General features: G+C 42.9%; 1 long non-coding RNA gene across 1 annotated transcript in view; it reads left to right on the top strand.

The window, feature by feature from the left end:
• Positions 1-17,803, top strand: part of LOC143769212 (uncharacterized) — a 70,524-nt gene that overhangs the window by 18,616 nt on the left and 34,105 nt on the right. The window contains exons 2-3 of the long non-coding RNA XR_013214269.1: positions 6,069-6,193; positions 6,474-6,536. This is a non-coding gene — a long non-coding RNA (uncharacterized LOC143769212). The remainder of the gene's footprint in view (positions 1-6,068; positions 6,194-6,473; positions 6,537-17,803) is intronic.

The following is a 17,803-nucleotide window of genomic DNA, read 5'->3' as shown; positions in this document are numbered from 1 at the left end:
CTCAATTGGATTTAGGTCTGGGGAACGAGCAGGCCAGTCCATAGCATCAATGCGTTCATCATGCAGGAACTGCTGACATACTCCAGCCACATGAGGCCTAGCATTATCATGCATCAGAAGGAACCCAGGGCCCACTGCACCAGCATATGGTTTGACAGTGGGTCTGAGGATCTCATTCCAGAACCTCATGGCAATCAGGGTACCTCTGGCTAGCACATGGAAGGCTGTGCGGCCCACCAAAGAAATGCCTTCCCACACCATCACTGACCCAAAGCCAAACTGGTCATGCTGGATGATGTTGCCAATCTTGGTGTTTGTTGGAAAATGTCAATCGCCCTGCACGGTGTTGAGCTGTAAGCATAACGCACACTAGTGGACGTTGGGACCTCATACCACCCTCATGGAGTCTGTTTCTGACAGTTTGAGCAGACACATGGATGTTAGTGGCCTGCTAGAGGTCATTTTGCAGGGCTCTGGCACTGCTGCTCCTGTTCCACCTTGCACAAAGGAGGATGTAGCAGTCCACTGCTGGGTTGTTGCCCTCCTACAGCCCCTTACATGTCTCCTGCTGTACTGCTCCATGCTCTGGACATAGCTACCCTTCTTACCTCAGCTCGCATTGATGTGCCATCCTAGATGAGCTGCACTACCTGAGCAACTTCTGTGGGCTGTGGACACTGCCTTATGCTACTGTACAGTACCTCTAGGGGTGAGAGCAAAGACAAAATGCAAAAGTGACCAAAACAAAAGCCAAAAAGGATGAGAACATAGAAATGGTCTGTGCTCACTCCCGACAGAACCACTATGGGGATTGTCTTGCTAATTTTTACCTGTTGTCTGTTCCATTTGCCAACAGCAGGAGAAATTGATTCACAATCAGTGTTGCTTCATAACTGAACAGGTTGATTTCACAAAAGTGTGATTGACTTGGAGTTACATTGTGTTGTTTAAGTGTTCCTTTTATTTTTTGAGCAGTATTTATATAGCAATATATAGATACCTCTCAAGTATCTTTTTCTCTTTTTGTCTATATTACAAGTGTGTTTCTGTGTCTGTTTCTTAAGATGCCTTGCTTACTTTGTTATACCATGCCAGATGAAGAGAGTTAAGCAGTCTCAAAAGCTTGCTTTGCAACATCATTTCTGTTAATTTTTTTAGCTATGAAACAGAACCTGTGATGTAAAAAAATGCTATTAACCTTCAGATATTGGGTTAATTGTACAATACCTCTAGGGGTGAGAGCAATGCCAAAATGCAAAGTGACCAAAACAACAGCAAAAAAGGATGAGAACAGAGAAATGGTCTGTGGTCACCCCCTGCAGAAGCACTCCTTTATTGGGGTTGTCTTGCTAATTGCCTATCATTTCTACCTGTTGTCTGTTCCATTTACACAACAGCAGGGGAAATTGATTCACAATCATCTCTCCATAACTGGACAGGATGATTTCACAGAAGTGTGATTGACATTGTGTTGTTTAAGTGTCCCCCTGTTTTTAGCAGTGTATACATATATATCTTTTATCCTGGTACATGAGTTACATTGTGTTGTTTAAGTGTTCCCTTTATTTTTTTGAGCAGTGTATATGGAAATATATACACATATGCAGCTAGTATAAGCAAATATTTGTGAAGTGTAAAGTAAAGGTTACAATGTTTTCTAAATATTTTAAAAATCTAAATCTTAATAATGTGACGTGAATTTGTATTCAGCCCCCCAGTCAATACCTTGTAGGACCATCCTTTGCTGCAATTACTGCTGCAAGTCTTTTGGGGTATGTCTCTGCCAGCTTTTTACATATAGAGGCTGAAAGCGCTGCCCCTTGATCAGCAATCTTCAAGTCTTGAAACAGATTATCTACTGTATCGGATTAAGGTCTGGACTGTGACTGGGCCATTCACACGCATGAATATGTTTTGATTTAAATCATCCATTGTAGCTCTGGCAGTATGTTTTGGACTATTGTCCTCCTGGAAGTGAACCTACGCCCCAGTCTCAAGTCTTTTGCTGCTTCTAACAGGTTTTCCTCCTGGATTTCTCTGTACTTAGCTCCATCCATCTTCCCATTAACTCTGACAGCTTCCTTATCCCTGTTGAAGTAAAGCCTTCCTACAGCATGATCCATGTTTGATGGTGGAAATGGTGTTTTCAGGGTCATATGCAGTGTAGGTTTCCATCACATATAGTGTTTTGCATTTAGCCCCAAAAGTTCTTCATTGGTCTCATCTGACCAAAGCACCTTTTCCACATGCTAGCTGTATCCCTTTGCTGCTTTTTCAAACTGCAACTGGGACTTATGGCTTGCTTTCAAAAATGGCATTCATCTTGCCACGCTTCCATAAATGCCAAAATTGTGAACTATACCACTAATAGTTGTCCTGTGAACAGATTCTCCCATCTGACCTGGAGATCTCTGCAGCTCCTCCCGAGTGACCATGGGCCTCTTGGCTACTTCTCTAATTAGTGCTCTCCTTGCTTGGCATGTCAGGTTAGGTGGACAGCCATGTCTTGGAAGGTTTGCAGTTGTGGCATACTCCTTAGATTTTTTGGATGATGGATTGAACATTGCTCCTTGGGATGTTTAGAGCTTGGGCTATTCTTTATATAACCTAACCCTGCTTTACTCTTTTCCACAACTTTATCCCTGACCTGTCTGATGTGTTCCTTGGTTTCATGATGTTGTTTGATCCCTAGTATTCACAAACAAAGGTCTAAGGCCTTCACAGAACAGCTGTAGTTATACTGAGAATTATGCACAGGTGGGCTCAGTTTACTATTTAAGTAACATCTGAAAACAGTTGGTCACTCAATATTTTTTTAGACTGCAGATGACTGAATACAAATTGATGTCATAATTTTCACATTTATATTTTAAAATAATTAGAAAACCATGTACTATTTCCTTTAGACTTTATATCACGCAACATCCCCAAAATAATACATTTAAGTTTGGAACAGGAAAAATGTGTAAAAGTACAAGGATTAAGAATAAGTTTTCAAGGCATTATATATATCTTCTTGTATATAGTGATGTGGAGCATGCTGGTGTAACCGGGTATATTCTGTATACAATTATGTATATATAACTGTTATAACCTGATTTCAGGTGAATGTATGTTAGATTTAGCTTTTATATCTTCTACATAAAAATGAATTTGGCAGCTATGTGTATAGGATCAACCTACTATCTCCTGATGTTCACTGTGAGCTGCTCCAATAAATATATATTTTCTGTGGCGGAAGTTTACAGATATTAGCTGGTAGTTGTTGAATTACAAGCAAAGAGAAAAAAAGCTTTTATTCAAATATTCTTTGCCTTCTTTAAACAAATCTTTCCAGTTTTATTAATGTAAATCAGACATTTTGTAATACATCTATAACTAGTTGTGTTCCCTCTCAGTTATTTTTGACCAACAGTTCATTTAATGTTATTTTTTTCACAATAACAATCTAGTTGCTGATTTGCCCTTTCTGCCATATAATGACTTCTTTCCTTTAGTAATAGAAGGGGCATCAGGAAAGGTGAGCACGCTGCCTCTAAATGACTCTCTAATCACTACAGCCGTGGTCTTATGACCCTTTTATCTAATTTCCTAATTGTTGATTTAGCCTTATGACCATGAAGCCAAATATTACCAGTAATGGAAATAAAGTAAAAAGTCGTATTTCAAAAAAAATCAAAAAAATCAGAACCTTCTGAATTTGTAGCTATGGACTGCGAATATGTAAAAAAAAAGCTTACTCCAGACTTTGCCCACGCTGAAAACCTGCAGAATGAATAAAGAGAGAATCATTCATATGCAAAAAACAAAACATTAAAGAAGACTTCACATATGAGAGGCAGAAATGAAAGAATAAATTAGAGAAGGTTAAGATCCTCGTAGAGTTTTACTAACAAAGCTCGGGGGGATTCTGAAATTCTGTGTTCTTTTAATCAAACAGGGTAAGCGACCATAGAAAGTTGAGATAAATTAGCATGAGGAATAGGAGCTTCACAGAACCAGGGTCCCAAATATAGATCAAAGGAACAGGTTCAGACATTGGCGAATGAGTGCGAAAATAATGTTTAGCACGTCCTGGTGCTACAGTCACCATGTACCCACATGTGTGGCTTTATCAATGGCTCAAGGGGCAGACATTTCTTGTAGATGTCAGCAAATAGCTAGAAGTTATATCATAGGTCATGTTGGAAAAACTTTATAGTTGACCTAATGTTTTATAGATTTGGGCCATAGGAAAAAATTTACCTGCATAGTTGATGAAGTTCTAAAACTTTCATTTAACAAATGCCTCAAGAAATTTGGAGAAATCCTCTGTAGGTCCCATTTGGGGAAGAGCACTGGTGATAAATCAGTTATTTTTTGATCACCCATGTTGACCACCGTGATAGACTTGCTAGGTAAGATCTAGTGTGTCTTCTGATCTTTGGTCTTGCACAGTTTTGCGGCAAAGACCAGACTGTAGACGTGAGCAGATCAATTTATGGAAGATCGAGGTCAAGATGAATTTTCTGAAATTCGCAGTTTCACGTGAATTCAAATACTTTGAGATCTGATTCGTCGTTCACATAAAAAGAAAACTTGCCCGTGGCATCACCCACACTGCTGAAGCCTTCGAGAGCAGGCTAACATCATATTGCATGACCTCGCAGTCTTCCCTATAATGCCTTGCTGCTATGACATCTAGCAGATTATCGCACCTTGTGCAGTGGTGCTCACTACCGTGGCCATTACAGATCAGTGGTTTCTAACACTGCATAGGCTGTTCCGCTTTTTTCTATCTCCAGAGTCACTGGTTAAAGGGAGCCTGTCACCCCCAAAATCGAAGGTGAGCTAAGCCCACAGGCATCAGGGGCTTATCTACAGCATTCTGTAATGCTGTTGATAAGCCCCCAATGTATCCTGAAAGATGAGAAAAACAGGTTAGATTATACTCACCCAGGGGCGGTCCCGGTTCTGTTCTGGTCCAATGGGCGTCGTGGTCCGGGGCCTCCCATCTTCTTACGACGACGTCCTCTTCTTGTCTTCACGCATCGGCTACAGCACAGGTGTACTTTATCTGCCCTGTTGATGGCAGAGCAAAGTACTGCAGTGCGCAGGCGCTGGGAAAGGTCAGAGAGGCCCAGCGCCTGCACACTGCAGTACTTTGCTCTGCCCTCAAGAGGGCAGACAAAGTACGCCTGCGCTGGAGCCGCAGCGTGAAGACAAGAAGAGGACATCATCGTAAGAAGATGGGAGGTCCTGGACCGGACCACGAGGTCCATCGGACCAGAACAGAACCGGGACCATCCGCCCAGGTGAGTATAATCTAACCTCTTTTTCTTATCTTTCAGGATACATCGGGGGCTTATCTACAGCATTACAGAATGCTGAAGATAAGCCCCTAATGCCGACGGCCGCAGCTCACCTTCGATTTTGGGGGTGACAGGTTCCCTTTAAGTGTCTCCTGTAGTCTCCTGGCTGTCATTTTTATTACATTTCTCGCTTGAAAAAGGCCCTTCATTCATCTACCTCAATTGTATTTCACCTTATGATTTTTAAGGATGGAACAAAGGTTATGTTTTATCCCTATTTTATCTGGTGCCTCTGAATTCTTGGATTTTTTTCTCCTGTAAAGTGTAAGCTCTTAAGGTTAGACTCAGCAGGGTCCTCTTACTCTCTCTTGTAGAGTGTATACCCTTATGATTAGCTGGGTTCTCTCTCTGCTGTAGAGTGTAAGCTCTTATGGTCAGCAGGGTCCACTTATTCTCCCTTGTAGAGTGTACCCTCTTATGATCAGTAGGGTCTTGTCTGTCTCTAGTGGTCAGCGGAGTCCTCTTTCTCTCCTGTAGAGTGTAAGCTCTTACTGTCAGGGCTGTCAGGGGGTCCTCTCTCTCCTGTGGAGTGGAAGCTATCATGGTCAGCAGAGTCCTCTCTCTTCTGTAGAGTGTAAGCTCTTATGGTCAGTGCGGTTCTCTCTCTCTAATAGAGTGTAAGCTCTTATGGACAGAGAGATTCTATCTCTAATAGAGTGTACGCTCTTATGATTAATGGGATTCTCTCTCTTTTCTCTCCCTCCATATATTTTTAAGAGCAATTATAAGCTTTGCAGCATTGAGATTTCCATGAATATCTTCACAGCAAAACTAAATTTTAGGGAAAATTCGGCAGAGCTGGCAAATTCGAATTTCAAGATCTACTCATCTCTACCAGATTGGTATGTCCTAGAGCAATATATAGTAAACACTTTATAGTAAATGTATTATTTAGTACCACAAGAATGACATTTTGGAGGTACAGAGAGACAGACAGATTTGGGTCAAGGACTGAACTCCCCTGTCGCATTAGTGTCAAGATTTACAGCTGGTAGATCTATGGCAAGTCTTGAGTATATAAAAAATTGTTTTAATCTGTGATACTTTGGAGTCCACTGTCTTTGATCAGGTGGCATCACAGCCAGAAATGTTGCACTAAAGCCCCAATCTTTATCTTCATAGTTCACTGGTGTGGCTCTATTCTGGTTTTGGCTGACAGCTCCTTGCCTTCTCTACTCGATCAAGGTAATTCTTCTGTGATTAGACTGGAATACGATTTATGCGTCTTTGCTTTGGTTTAGAGAAAATTGTTTCCAATGTGTCTAATTTATATAAATTGTAAAAATAGATCACATCACTGTGTTACCATTGGGACAAATCCATCAAACATAGCATGGATTTTAAACTGCTTTTGACTAAGAGTTCTCTTTTAGACGGTGGTCGTCATGTTGGAGTCTTTCAGATGTTTGTGTAAGGAGAGTTGAGTACACCTGATAGTTTTTTTATTTTTTCATGTCAGACAATAATTGGATAACAATAAGCTATATACAAGATCCCGTTGAACATGTAAAGGGATAAATTGGCCACGATGTTTGTACAATTCATCCCACTGTCAGCTTAAAGGGATTGTCCCATAAACAACATACCAGCTTTTCACGGGTGATAACTTTACGATCATTGGGCAGTCTTGTTCTTTGGATCTGTGGAGTTTTGGGCAGCCATTCCTCCAGTAATTATAAATTTATCATCCATTCTGTGGATAGATGACATATTACTAATTCACCAACAGGTCCTGTTGTAAAAATGTTATTTCCCAGATCTAAGATCATCAGAGCAATCAAGGAAAAAAGCAAGATTTCTGGAAGATTTTAGCTCAGAAGTTGGAAATTTTATAAAGTTACTTAAAGAGTAATCATCATTCTAATTTTTATTTCATGAATCAATAGTACACATGAAAAGAAGCAGCTTTGTAATATGTTTTATCTGAGAAATCTGCTTCTTTTACATCAGGAGACTGATTTTTCACTCTTAATTTTTGGGTAAAAACATGTATTCGGTCTGTACAGATTTTATTACTGAGATAGAAGATGACTATTGTTGCTCGTAAAATTCTGTGGAGGAGGAGGAGCTGGAGGCGGACACACATTCTGCGGCAAGTTCTCCTGAAATGACAGTTACAGTTCTCCATAGATCTTTATGAGCACCAACTGCCATCTCCTACTGTATCTCAGTAATGGGAACGTCTGTCTTCACTGAATACAGATTTTACTTATGAATTGAGAATTTTGAAAATGAAAGATCAGTCCAGGAGGAGAAAGAAGCATATTTCACTACTAACTAAGATATATTAGAAAATGTTTCTTATTTTCATGTGTACTATTAATTTATGACATAGAAATTAAAGTGGTGGTTATTCTTGCACATTTGCATAAATTATTCTATGTGCTCGAAGGTGGACATAAGGGACTGTCTATGAATTTTCTTTATTATGATACTAGATCTCTGCTTATGTTTTCTATCATACGTTATTATTCCTTCCTATGTTGCTATGTCGTCTATGTTTATCAAGCGCATTATAACTAATGACTTTTCATGTGATGTGCAGAAGCCATAACGCTCCCCTCCCCCCAACATAAAGACCATCACTTATCATTTACAAAGCTGAACCTGGTGGGAGCTGTTAGTTATGTGTATGGATGGGAGTAGGGTGTGGATGTCCCCAGCAAGGTAATAATTGTCTTAGAGCCTCACATCATGGACACCGGCATCATCCTCAGCCGTTCACACATTAATAATAATTCCTTTTATTTCTCTTGGAGGCAGATATGAAATATGTTTTCAATTTGCCCTAGAATCCTGTATATAGCGCACGTATCACAATGTGCGCACGGCATCCTCAGCGTTCATCATTAACAAACTGTCCTCTCTCTCCTGCATTAGACCAAAGCTAGCACATCAATCTGACCATTTCTAATGAGATATGGGATAATACTGCATGGCGTACATTCCCTGTCAGCCACTGGCTGATGGCTTTAGAATAAGAAACGATCCTTCATTAATTAACCTTCACTTTCTATGTAGATTCACTCATTGAGATGCAGGTAATTAAATCAAGGTCACCCCAAGGACTGACAAGAAAAAAAAAATAGAAATGGAAAAAAAAAAAAACAGCCGCGTCTTATGTAGTCGTAGTGAAGACGTTTTGGTGAAAAGAGGGAAAATTCTGCAGAAGTGTCACATTTTGTAACCTGCTTTACTTTCAGGTCGTATTTTGCTTTCGTACCTCTATCATACAGGGAGATGATGAGCGAGTGATGGCGCCCTCATGTTTGCTGGGATCAAAGCCGCCATAAATTACTTCAGTACTAATGGAATATTCCCTTATATAAATAAAGTAAGCTTCTCAGTTCCCATCATCAGGCCACGGGGCTCACAATTGGGTCATTGTAATCTTGTGGTTTCCAGGAGTGTTAAAGGGGTTGTATCACTGATGACCCAACTTTCAGATAGGTGATCAATGTCTGATCATTAGGGGTGGACACTCGGCACCTGCCCAATTCAGCTGCTCTTGGTGACTGCTTAGTTGTAGAGGTGCACACCACAGCTGCGTCGAAGAAATAGTGGCCGTGGTGGGGTACTGCACATCCACCCCTATTGTTTTGAATAATGAGTGGATGTGCAGTACCTGGTCGCCGCTATTATTCCGTCGACAGAGCTGTAACTAAGCAGCTCCTAGCCGCCGAAACCGGGAACAGCTGATCAGCGGAGGTGCTGGATGTCACACCGCCACCACTCAGACATTGATCACCTTTCATAAGGATGGGCCTGCGCCGGAGCGTGAAGACAAGAAGAGGACGTCATCATAAGAAGATGGGAGGCCCTGGACTGGACCGCGACGCCCACCGGATCGGACCGCCCGCCCAGGTGAGTATAATAAAACCTATGTTTCTCATCTTCCAGGATACATCGGGGGCTTAGCTACAGCATTCCAGAATGCTGTAGATAAGCCCCTGATGCTGGTGGGCTTAGCTCATCGTCGATTTTGGGAGTGACAGGTTCCCTTTAAGTACAAATTTGGCAACATTCCAAGGTGTTTTATGACAGAAATCTGGGGAAATCATTTTTATGAATCGAGCTCTTTGTGTTTCAATTTATCTTTTATTTCCATAATCTCTGCTTGCTGACAGAGATTGGGAATGCTGAATTTCAGCTCAACTGGTGCAGCCTTCAGCTTTGTAAGGCTACTTTCACACTGGCGTTAACTGCATTACGTCGCAATGCGTCGTTTTGCCGAAAAAACGCATCTTGCAAAAGTGACTAAGTAACTAACATTAGCGACGCATTTGCGACGCAATGACACACGTCGCAACCGTCGTGCGACGGTTGTGCCGTGCTGTGGCGGACCGTCGGGAGCAAAAAACGTTACATGTAACGTTTTTTGCTCCCGACGGTCCGCTTTTTCCGACCGCGCATGCGCGGCCGGAACTCCGCCCCCACCTCCCCGCACTTCCCCGCACCTCACAATGGGGCAGCGGATGCGCTGGAAAAATGCATCCGCTGTCCCTGTTGTGCGGCGGAGATAACGCTAGCGTCGGGAACCTCGGCCCGACGCACTGCGACGGACCGAGCCCGACGCTAGTGTGAAAGTAGCCTTAGGTTATACTTACACTGCGTTTGTAATACAAGCTCTGCATATGCATCACAAAAGCTCTGAGCCATAGGCTCTAATTAAAATCAGAGTGTCCCATTTGGTGAAGTATATGCTGGCATTGTGTACTTTTATGTACAGAGGTGTCCCCCAAAAAATGTATACTGTTCTGTATATATTTAAAAAAAAATGGATAGCTATGTGTGATGTATGGCATAGATTAACATAGGTCAAAATCTTCCATTGGCGGTATACATGTATGTTGAGATATCTGTTGTGTATCCGCTTTTTGGGCTCCCCTGGTGGTTGCTGGTGGTACTGGTGACTTGTTTGCACTTTGCTGCTTCTGTTCACCTGCTTCCATCAGCGTTTGGGAGTTTCCTATTTAGCCTTGCTCTCCAGTCATTTCCTTGCCGGTCATCATTGTAACCAGAGCCTTCGGTTGCATGTTCCTGCTACTAGTCTGCTGATCAGCTAAGTGGACTTTGTCCTTTTGTTTTGTATCTTTAGTCCAGTTTGCAGTTTTTGTAATTCTCTGTAGCTGGAAGCTCTTGCGGGCTGAAATTGCCACTCCTGTGTCATGAGTTGACACAGGAGTCTTAAAGTAATTTCAGGATGGTTTTTTGAAAGGGTTTTCAGTTGACTGTGAAGTCCTCTTTTGTATCCTTCTGCTATCTAGTAAGTGGACCTCTCTTTGCTAAATCTACTTTCATACTGTGTATGTCTTTTCCTCTTATTTCACCGTTATTACATGTGGGGGGCTGCTATCATCTTTTGGGGTATTTCCCTAGAGGTAAGCCAGGTCTGTTTCTTCCTCTACCAGGCTTAGTTAGTCCTCCGGCTGGCGCGTGGCATTTAGGAAGCCGTATGTATGCTCCCTGGCTACTATTAGTTGTGTGGTAGATTTAGCTCACGGTCAACTCGAGTTTCCATCACCCGAGAGCTCGTTTGTTATTTATATGTTTCTTACGTTCCCTTGCCATTGGGAACCATGACAGTATGACCGGCCATGTGTTAAACTTATTGGCAGAAGAAAGGAGAGAAAAAGGAAGTCTGTAAATTTTTTTTTTTTTTTCTTCTTTTTCCCTATGCTTGCTCCATAGTTGGATCAGTTGTATTTCAGCTCTAATTACTGCCTTTGCCTTTCTCTCCTTATAATCCTTGAATGGCTCTGAGCTCACCTGTTTAAAGATGGATCCTCAGAGTTTGGCTGCAGGTTTAAATAATCTTGCTACGAAGGTTCAAAATTTACAAGATTTTGTTATGCATACTCCTATTTCTGAACCTAAAATCCCTACACCAGAGGTGTTTTCCGGAGATAGATCTCGGTTTCTGAATTTCAAATATAATTGTAAATTATTCCTTTCTCTCAGACCTCACTCCTCAGGAGATCCTGTCCAGCAGGTTAAGATTGTAATTTCTTTGCTGCGAGGTGACCCTCAAAATTGGGCATTTTCATTGGCACCAGGGGATCCTGCGTTGCTCAATGTGGATGCGTTTTTCCTGGCTTTAGGGTTGCTTTATGAGGAACCTAATTTGGAGATTCAAGCTGAAAAAGCTTTGATAGCCCTATCTCAAGGGCAAGATGAAGCTGAGATATACTGCCAAAAATTTCGTAAATGGTCTGTGCTTACTCAGTGGAATGAGTGCGCCTTAGCGGCAAATTTCAGAGAGGGCCTTTCTGATGCCGTTAAAGATGTTATGGTCGGGTTCCCTGCGCCTACAGGTCTGAATGAGTCCATGACAATGGCAATTCAGATTGATCGGCGTTTGCGGGAGCGCAAACCCGTGCACCATTTGGCGGTATCTTCTGAAGAGACGCCAGAGAAAATGCAATGTGACAGAATTATGTCCAGAAGCGAGCGGCAGAATTATAGGCGTAAAAATGGGTTATGCTTCTATTGTGGTGATTCTGCTCATGTTATATCGGCATGCTCTAAACGTACTAGGAAGGTTGACAAGTCTATTTCAATTGGCACTTTACAGTCCAAATTTATTTTGTCTGTAACCTTGATTTGTTCATCATCAGTTATTACGGTGGATGCCTATGTGGACTCTGGCGCCGCTCTGAGTCTTATGGACTGGTCCTTTGCCAGGCGCTGTGGGTTTGATTTAGAGCCTCTGGAAGTCCCTATACCTCTGAAGGGTATTGATTCTACACCTTTGGCTTGTAATAAACCACAGTTCTGGACGCAAGTGACTATGCGTATGACTCCAGACCATCAGGAGGTGATTCGCTTCCTTGTGTTGTACAATTTACATGATGTTTTGGTGCTTGGATTACCATGGTTACAGTCTCATAACCCAGTCCTTGACTGGAAAGCTATGTCTGTGTTAAGCTGGGGATGTCGGGGGGCTCATGGGGACACTCCTATGGTGCCCATTTCGTCATCTATTCCATCTGAGATTCCGGCATTTTTGTCTGATTATCGTGATATTTTTGAAGAGCCTAAGATTGGTTCACTCCCTCCTCACAGGGATTGTGATTGCGCCATAGATCTGATTCCTGGCAGTAAATTTCCAAAGGGTCGTTTGTTTAACCTATCTGTACCTGAACATGCTGCTATGCGCGAGTATATTAAGGAGTCCCTGGAAAAGGGACATATTTGTCCTTCTTCATCACCTTTAGGAGCCGTTTTTTTCTTTGTCTCTAAAAAGGATGGCTCTCTGAGGCCTTGTATTGATTATCGACTCCTGAATAAAATTACAGTCAAATATCAGTATCCGTTGCCCTTGGTGACTGATTTGTTTGCTCGCATAAGGGGGGGGCTAAGTGGTTCTCTAAGATTGATCTTCGTGGGGCGTATAATTTGGTGCGAATTAAGCAGGGGGATGAGTGGAAAACCGCATTTAATACGCCTGAGGGCCATTTTGAGTATTTGGTAATGCCTTTCGGCCTTTCTAATGCACCTTCTGTCTTTCAGTCCTTAATGCATGATATTTTCCGTGAATATTTGGATAAATTTATGATAGTGTACTTGGATGATATTTTGATTTTTTCTGATGACTGGGAGTCTCATGTTCAGCAGGTCAGGAGGGTTTTTCAGGTTTTGCGGGAGAATTCTTTGTGTGTAAAGGGTTCAAAGTGTGTTTTTGGGGTTCAAAAAATTTCCTTTTTGGGGTACATTTTTTCCCCTTCTTCTATTGAGATCGACCCTGTCAAGGTTCGGGCTATTTACGACTGGACGCAGCCTACTTCTCTGAAGAGTCTCCAGAAATTCTTGGGCTTTGCTAATTTTTATCGTCGATTTATAGCTGGTTTTTCTGGCGTTGCTAAACCTCTGACGGATTTGACTAAAAAGGGTGCTGATGTTGCCAATTGGTCCCCTGCTGCCGTGGAGGCCTTTCGGGAGCTTAAGCGCCGCTTTTTGTCTGCCCCTGTGTTGCGCCAGCCTGATGTTTCCCTTCCCTTTCAGGTTGAGGTCGATGCTTCCGAGATTGGAGCGGGGGCGGTTTTGTCGCAGAAAAGTCCCGACTGCTCAGTGATGAGACCTTGTGCGTTCTTTTCGCGAAAATTTTCGGCCGCCGAGCGAAACTATGATGTTGGTAATCGGGAGCTTTTGGCCATGAAGTGGGCATTTGAGGAGTGGCGTCATTGGCTTGAGGGTGCCAAACATCAGGTGGTAGTTTTGACTGATCACAAGAATTTAATTTATTTGGAGTCTGCCAGGCGCCTGAATCCTAGACAGGCACGTTGGTCGTTGTTCTTTTCCCGGTTTAATTTTGTGGTCTCGTACTTACCGGGTTCTAGGAATGTGAAGGCAGATGCTCTTTCTAGGAGTTTTGAGCCTGACTCTCCTGGGAATTCTGAACCTGCTGGTGTCCTTAAGGATGGAGTGGTTTTGTCTGCTGTCTCTCCTGATTTGCGACGTGCTTTGCAAGAATTTCAGGCGGATAGACCTGATCGTTGTCCGTCTTGTAGACTGTTTGTTCCTGACGAGTGGACCACTAGAGTCATCTCGGAAGTTCATTCTTCTACTCTGGCAGGTCATCCGGGAATTTTTGGCACCAGAGATTTGGTGGCTAGATCCTTCTGGTGGCCTTCCCTGTCTCGAGATGTGCGTGTTTTTGTGTAGTCTTGCGATGTGTGTGCTCGGGCCAAGCCTTGTTGTTCTAGGGCTAGTGGGTTGTTGTTGCCCTTGCCTATTCCGAAGAGGCCTTGGACGCACATCTCTATGGACTTTATCTCGGACCTCCCTGTTTCTCAGAAGATGTCTGTCATCTGGGTGGTGTGTGACCGTTTTTCTAAAATGGTTCATTTGGTGCCATTGCCTAAGTTGCCTTCCTCATCTGAGTTGGTCCCTCTGTTTTTTCAAAATGTGGTTCGCCTGCATGGTATTCCGGAAAACATCGTTTCTGACAGGGGTACCCAGTTCGTGTCTAGATTTTGGCGGGCAGTCTGTGCCAGGTTGGGCATTGATTTGTCTTTTTCGTCTGCATTCCATCCTCAGACCAATGGCCAGACGGAACGAACTAATCAAACTTTGGAGACTTATTTGAGGTGTTTTGTGTCTGCGGATCAGGATGATTGGGTTGCCTTTCTGCCGTTGGCGGAGTTTGCTCTTAATAATCGGGCTAGTTCTGCCACTTTGGTTTCTCCTTTCTTTTGCAATTCAGGGTTTCATCCGCGTTTTTCATCTGGTCAGGTTGAATCTTCGGATTGTCCTGGAGTGGATGCGGTAGTGGATCGGTTGCATCAGATTTGGGGACAAGTGGTGGATAATTTGGAATTGTCCCAGGAGAGGACTCAGCAGTTTGCTAACCGCCGTCGTCGTGTTGGCCCCCACCTTCGTGTTGGGGACTTGGTGTGGTTGTCTTCCCGTTTTGTCCCTATGAGGGTTTCTTCTCCTAAATTTAAGCCTCGGTTCATCGGTCCTTATAGGATTTTGGAGATTCTTAACCCTGTCTCCTTTCGTTTGGACCTCCCGGCATCTTTCGCTATCCATAATGTGTTCCATCGGTCGCTGTTGCGGAGATATGAGGTACCGGTGGTTCCTTCTACTGAACCTCCTGCTCCTGTGCTGGTGGAGGGTGAATTGGAGTACGTGGTAGAAAAGATCTTGGACTCCCGTATTTCCAGACGGAGACTTCAATATCTGGTTAAATGGAAGGGCTATGGTCAGGAAGATAATTCTTGGGTAACTGCCTCTGATGTTCATGCCTCGGATTTGGTTTGTGCCTTTCATAGGGCTCATCCAGATCGCCCTGGCGGTTCTTGTGAGGGTTCAGTGCCCCCTCCTTAAGGGGAGGGTACTGTTGTGTATCCGCTTTTTGGGCTCCCCTGGTGGTTGCTGGTGGTACTGGTGACTTGTTTGCACTTTGCTGCTTCTGTTCACCTGCTTCCATCAGCGTTTGGGAGTTTCCTATTTAGCCTTGCTCTCCAGTCATTTCCTTGCCGGTCATCATTGTAACCAGAGCCTTCGGTTGCATGTTCCTGCTACTAGTCTGCTGATCAGCTAAGTGGACTTTGTCCTTTTGTTTTGTATCTTTAGTCCAGTTTGCAGTTTTTGTAATTCTCTGTAGCTGGAAGCTCTTGCGGGCTGAAATTGCCACTCCTGTGTCATGAGTTGACACAGGAGTCTTAAAGTAATTTCAGGATGGTTTTTTGAAAGGGTTTTCAGTTGACCGTGAAGTCCTCTTTTGTATCCTTCTGCTATCTAGTAAGTGGACCTCTCTTTGCTAAATCTACTTTCATACTGTGTATGTCTTTTCCTCTTATTTCACCGTTATTACATGTGGGGGGCTGCTATCATCTTTTGGGGTATTTCCCTAGAGGTAAGCCAGGTCTGTTTCTTCCTCTACCAGGCTTAGTTAGTCCTCCGGCTGGCGCGTGGCATTTAGGAAGCCGTCGGTATGCTCCCTGGCTACTATTAGTTGTGTGGTAGATTTAGCTCACGGTCAACTCGAGTTTCCATCACCCGAGAGCTCGTTCGTTATTTATATGTTTCTTACGTTCCCTTGCCATTGGGAACCATGACAGATATCTCCAACGGAAGACTCCATTTCAATGTGAACATAGCTTTAGTTTACTGTAAGAAACAATGTTCCTGTCAATTAGCAACAAGAAGGGATCTTGTAAATGGTAACAAATCAAATATAAATATATTTATGGTAGTTTGCCAGCACAAAATAAATGTTCAGTAAAAAATTATTGTTGAAAACAAGCACCGACACTCAGTGCACCCTTGGTGTGGCCAAATAGTTCAGTGCACCCTTGGTGTGGCCAAACAGATCAATGCACCTTACCACTTACTTGTTTTCCCTAAATCTTTCTCTGGCCCATGTAAAGCTGGAGCTTTCAATCAAGGAAGAGGAGATAGATGTAAGATAAGTATGTGGGAAGGTGCTGAACTTTTTGGCTATGCCAAGAGTGTACTGAATTGTTTGGCCACACCAAGGGTGCACTGAGTGCTGGTGCTTGGATTGGACACTTATTTTCTGGTGACACACTTCCTTTAATTGATATATCTGTAGAAAACTACATGTGAATTCTGACCAGGTTTTGGCGGATAAGCAGGTGTTGGTTAACCAACCAGACATTGTGATAGTAGACAAGGATCAGCAGATAGCAATGATAATAGGTGTGGCAGCGCCAAGTGACAGTAACATCAAGGAATATGAGAAGCTGGAGAAACACCAGGGCCTCAAAGTAAAACTGGAGAAGATGTGGAAGGTGAAGGCAACAGTGATTCCAGTGGTGATAGGAGCACTTGGAGCAGTGACCCCTAAGTTGGGAAAATGGCTACAACAGATCCCAGGAGCAACATCTGAACTCTCTGTCCAGAAAAGTGCAATGCTGGGAACAGCTAAGATCCTGCGCAGAACCCTCAAACTCCAAGGCCTCTGGTAGAGGACCCGAGAATGAGGAAGGACAAAAAAGACCACCCCCATTGGGGTGTGAGAAGGAAGTATAAATATATACATATATATATTCAGAACAATCATAAAGTAAGTGTCTTATGTCTATAATAAATTTGGCATAATCGGCCCCTAAAGCCCCGAACTAAGGGCTCTAAGCCTGAAATATCCATGACAGGCAATATCTGGATTATTTCCCAGATTTGACAGGAAGACCAGAACAATTGTGATCGGCTCCTATTTCCTCTCTGTGTTTGTCTGTTTACAGTTTTCCCTGAAAATCCTCACAGCTCAGATGAGCCTGAACACAGCTCTAAATATTTCAGGCTTCTGCCAAAAGTGTTTCGAGCTTAATTAGATTATGATATTTCAAAGCTCGCCCAGTTGTTGTAATTTGTTTATGATACAGAGCTGCTCTTTGATCATGCAAGCTCATTTTTATGGAAACCATGTTAGCGAGCGCAGGATAAGAAATTAAGTGCATTGAGTTTGTGGTAGGAAAATACAGGAAATTAAGCACTTCTTAAAACGAGCTTATAAATAATAAATTGGGCCATGTCTAGCTCAGGAAGATTTAAGAAAATATTTTGTCTTTTACATCAGCACAAGTTCATAAGTATGCAGATTAACCTATATTATTTCCTCTGATGTCTTATCGCTGGGTATATTATTAAACTTACACTAGAAGTATAATCAATAGGACACCTTACCAACCTTAAGTAATGTAGACCGGCTGAGGGTTTGCCTATTATGCCTGGAGTTGTGTTTATTAGTCTTGTTAGGTCTTATGCACATGGCAGACATACAGGGAGTTTCAGCGGCTGTGTACTGCTGTAGGCACCCCGTGTGCTGCTGCGTGCTTTCTCCATATGGCGTCTGATGGAACATGACAGAGAACGAGCCTCTGCCTGACATCAGCAGTTTTTGGAGGAAGAGTCAGTCTCATTAAAAGTCTAGTAGATGTCGAGTAGGTTGTATGAAGCTGGAATATATATACTTGTGCCCC

Source organism: Ranitomeya variabilis, chromosome 4 (genome assembly GCF_051348905.1).
Source record: "Ranitomeya variabilis isolate aRanVar5 chromosome 4, aRanVar5.hap1, whole genome shotgun sequence".
Lineage (NCBI taxonomy): Eukaryota > Metazoa > Chordata > Amphibia > Anura > Dendrobatidae > Ranitomeya > Ranitomeya variabilis.
This window is presented reverse-complemented; position numbering and strand designations above follow the sequence as displayed.